The following is a 4405-nucleotide window of genomic DNA, read 5'->3' as shown; positions in this document are numbered from 1 at the left end:
CTTGAGGAAAGGGGGGGTCGTTAACCCTCTTAGGAACAGCCGCTGGAAGCTGCCGCGGGGATGCTGAGGAGCACCCACCGACTGCCCGACGTTGCCACACCTCGGAAAAAAAAAACCAAAACGCACAGAAGAAGAGGTGTTTTCCCTCCTGAGTTATCATGGAATGGTTTTGGTTGGAAGGGAGCTTAAAGATCATCTAGTTCCAACCCCCCTGCATGGGCAGGGACACCTTCCACCAGACCAGGTTGCTCAGAGCCCCATCTAACCTGCCCTCGGACACCTCCAGGGAGGGGCATCCACAGCTTCCCTGGCCAACCCTCGTAGTAAAGAATTTGTTCCTAATGTCTAATCTAAAACTACTCTCTTCCAATTTAAAGCCATTGCCCCTCATCCTGTCACAACATCCCCTTAAAAAGTTACCCCTCCTTGGTCACCTGAATAAGGAAGATTGAGGGGGGGAGCAGTCAGAGAATACTGACTTTTTGTGGGATTGCAGCTAAGATGACCTTGCGCCCCACAGGACTGAGGGGAATGAGCTTTTGGCTGGAAGAAACCTGTCTGCCACCAGTGTGTCCATGCAGCCTCCTCCCAGCATGTACCTGCTCGTCACAAATTGATATATACACTATCCATGGGAAAGGGAAGGCAGAATCACTGAATCACAGAATCTCAGGGGTTGGAAAGGACCTCGAAAGATCATCTAGTCCAACCCCCCTGCCAGAGCAGGGTCACCCAGAGCACATCACACAGGAACGTGTCCAGGTGGGTTTAAATGTCTCCCCTGAAGGAGACTCCACAGCCTCTCTGGGCAGCCTGTTCCAGGGCTCTGTCACTCTCACAGAAAAGAAGTTTTTCCTGATATTCACATTGAACCTCCTATGCTCCAGTTTGCATCCATTGCCCCTTGTCCTATCACTGGCAGACTTCATAATAAACAAGAGGTTGTGAGGGCTGAGTCCATAGCTGAGGATAAATCAGCATTTGTTGCTGTGAAAATAAATTGCAGCACATTACCTCCCTTTGAAAAAACTTGGGCACATACAGGAAGAATAACTACATTTCAACTAGCAGGAAAGTATATGTTTTCCTATCTCATGCCTATACCTATCAGAAAATCAATGGCACTTTTTATGGGTTTGAATTTTAAAAGCTCTCGTGACTTTTCAACTACAATAAGCCCAGTCCTCACTGTCTCCTCTCAGGTCAGACATGGTAACAACATTAAGATAAGGGGATTTATGGTACACAGCAGGACAAGCCAAAACATTATTCAGAAACATAATCCTTGCAGGGTTTAGGGGTCTGGGGGAGGACAGATTGTTTTATGTTGGCCATGTTTTATGTTGGCTGTCCAAAAACACAGAATCTGGTCTTTCATTCCATTCCTTACAAACCTACCTTTCAAAGAAATGCTCAAAATCAGCAGTGACTAGTTTTACCCTAATTTACTCCAGTGTTTGAAGAATCTCTGGTGTTTTCCTCTTCAATGGCTAAAATATTGAAACCTTGGTTCCAGACAGATCTCTTAGACAGTGGTGTAACACAAATGACAAATCACACTGACCAAGCCACTGTGCAGGCTAACAGCTCTCCGAGGCAGGTGCAATCACACTTGCCCCTGACGTCTCCACTGTGTCGGTGTCTTCCATCTGAACTTCAAACAACCCTGTTCCTAAGAGAACTGGGGGTGACCAGCTCTATCCTTCAGACACAGCCCGGGATTGAAAGAACATGGCTGTAAGTAATGACATCACTGGAAAAAACAGTTTCTTCCAGTTTGCTAATGGAATAGATTTAATGACCAGATGCTTCAATTTTCCCAATAGAGAAAATCCAGTATTTATTCACTATATGTCTTAGCTCTACAACAAATATTATCTTCCTTCTTGCAGAATAGATCTCCCCATCAAACAAGCTGACTTAAAAAGCAAACAATTCACAGGATCTTTATCTAGAATCTTAAGCATATGAAAGCCTGATACTAATAATGAATCCATAAACATGGACACAGTAAGATATTTATGATAGAATATGAGTAATCTGACAGTTTTCCCTGGCTCAAATGCAGCAATAATAAGAACTAACATGTAATTTTGCATATGATTGCTTTTTTAATTACTCACTAGGTAGCCTCCTAGTTCTTCCACTGCAGGTAAGCCTCTTTCATTTGGAAATCTGGACTCAGGCTGGGTTTCCAGTATTCCTGGTAGCAGCCAGGTTGAAATTCCTGTGCTTCCTTTTCTGTCAAAATGTTGTGCTCATCCTTGATAAAATGTGAAAGAAAACACAAGACAGACTTCTCATTCACATTTCCTCAGGCACCAGAAGACAGCTGAGTTCAGGTCAATTAACTGTGAATGAAGCATTAATTTTTGTTACTTTTACTCAGATCTGCCTTTCCTTCTCCTTCAAAGACTCTAAGCTTTCACTAGGTACACTGGGAAAGCCACTTTATTCTTGGTGTATACATATGGATTACTCCAGTGCTGAGGGCCATGGACATCCTCCCCTACAGCCCGGACCAGGAGATGCTCAGCCAAGAGTCAGTCACTCAAGCACTTCTGAAAACCTGCTTTGAAGCCTCTCTCCCCAGGAGACAACAGAAGAAGTGGTTTGCTTAGCACCTATGGATTTCTGAAGACACAAAGCACAGAAAAGGGCACAGAACAGTCCAAGACACAAGATGGTGAAGCTGAACTCAGCAGGAGCACATGAGTTTTATGGCACACAAGAGCCACGGAGGGGATATAAACTGAGCTGCCAGCTATGCCAGATTTAAGGGCACTGCCTACCTCCAAGGTCCCAGTCTCATAAACAGAGAGGAGTGTCCCTGCCTCCCATCCTTGCCCTGTCATATCTAATTTGAGCAGGAGCTTTCTGGGACACTGGTCATCCCTCTCCTTGTACCTAACACTGCAGAGCCTGTGGTCAGCTTGGCCTGCTGATACAGTGTGAGCAGTACAGTAATAGCCAAGGAAACTTAACCTAATATGGAATTAACTAGTTACATAAATAGATAATTGGGGTGCCCAGAATTTTGGGGAGCCAATTAAAGCTGATTCACTGGCTCAGTAAGAAGTGCTTGTTCACCACAGCCAATGCCCTGTAGTCTGAAAGAGCAGAACCACAAAGCATGAACTGACCTGATAACAGCCTGTCTTCACTGGGTGCTCAGTGGAGCCTGCTCTGCTCCTCTCCACACAGGGTTTCCAGCTCCTGTGAATCTGCAGATGGCTTTATAGGAGAATTTTTTTAAAGGTTTCATCTAAAATCTTGATCTTTACAGTTTTAAGGGTTGCAGGGTTTCAGAAAACCACCACTCAGTTGCGAGCACAACTGCTGCTCTGGGTTTTCACAGACAGAGGGACAGTTCTGCTTTCTCCCAAAAGCTGGAATATATCCTACCATTTAAGAATGGTGGCTTGGGCCCCTCAGCACAGAAAAGAGCAGTACAGCACAGAAAACTACTAACGGTTATGTATGGAGTGCAACACAAATGAGACAGCAACATGCACAGGTGCTACTCTGCTCACCCTGGGAGGAGGCAGCACAAGCAAAAACGATCCAGAAACTGTCTGAATTGTCACAGAGTTTGTCTGCAGGAATACTAAGGAGGAGAGAGGTCAAGAGTGGCATGTCAAAAGTCTACGCAGGAATACTAAGGAGGAGAGAGGTCAAGAGTTTTCAGTGGCATGTCAAAAGTCTACAAAGACCCTGAGGTGGGAAGGAGTTGTGAAGGACAAAGAGAGAACCTGGGCCATTGACACCATAGGGAAAAGAGCCTCTCTTCAACTCATGAGTTAAGGCAATAGAGTGATTTTTTAAATTTTCTTTTAAAGTCACAGGAGATTGCTCACACATGGCGTCTCATACAGACAAAGCCCTCCAGACAGATAATCAGCACCTGAGGATCGAGTACAGGTCTGACCCCGCTCAAAAGTGGGTCAAGCTGATCACACGTTTTGCAAGACAGGGCTTTGCCACGTGCAGCTGCTGCAAAACCTGTTGCACTGGCACAAAGCAACTGTGATAGCACTGACCATGAAGGATACAAAATCTGGCTTTCAGTAACATTATTCCATCATAATTCCTCATTAAATGAATCCTCCTCTTCTCAGCAGCCTCCAGATCCAAGTCAGAGTGTTGTGTCAAACTGAGAAATTCTGTGTTTTCAAGATCCTCTGCCAAAGTAGCTCCAGGAACATTGAGTGGCTCCAGAAGAGGCCACAACTCAATTACTGCTGTCCAGCTGCTAACTCAGAGACAACTCTTCTCTAGTTTTTTGGGGGTTCTGTTTTGTTCATCAAAGCAGGAACATGACAGCAAACTTTGCAACCAGACAGTGATGGTGAAACTTGTGAGTGCACATTTGTAGATAAATGCTCTAGATATTTTTTTGGCTGAA

This window comes from Chaetura pelagica, unplaced genomic scaffold (assembly GCF_000747805.2).
Source record: "Chaetura pelagica isolate M959 unplaced genomic scaffold, ChaPel_1.0 scaffold94, whole genome shotgun sequence".
Taxonomy (NCBI): Eukaryota; Metazoa; Chordata; class Aves; order Apodiformes; family Apodidae; genus Chaetura; species Chaetura pelagica.
Note: the sequence above shows the minus strand (reverse complement) of the source record.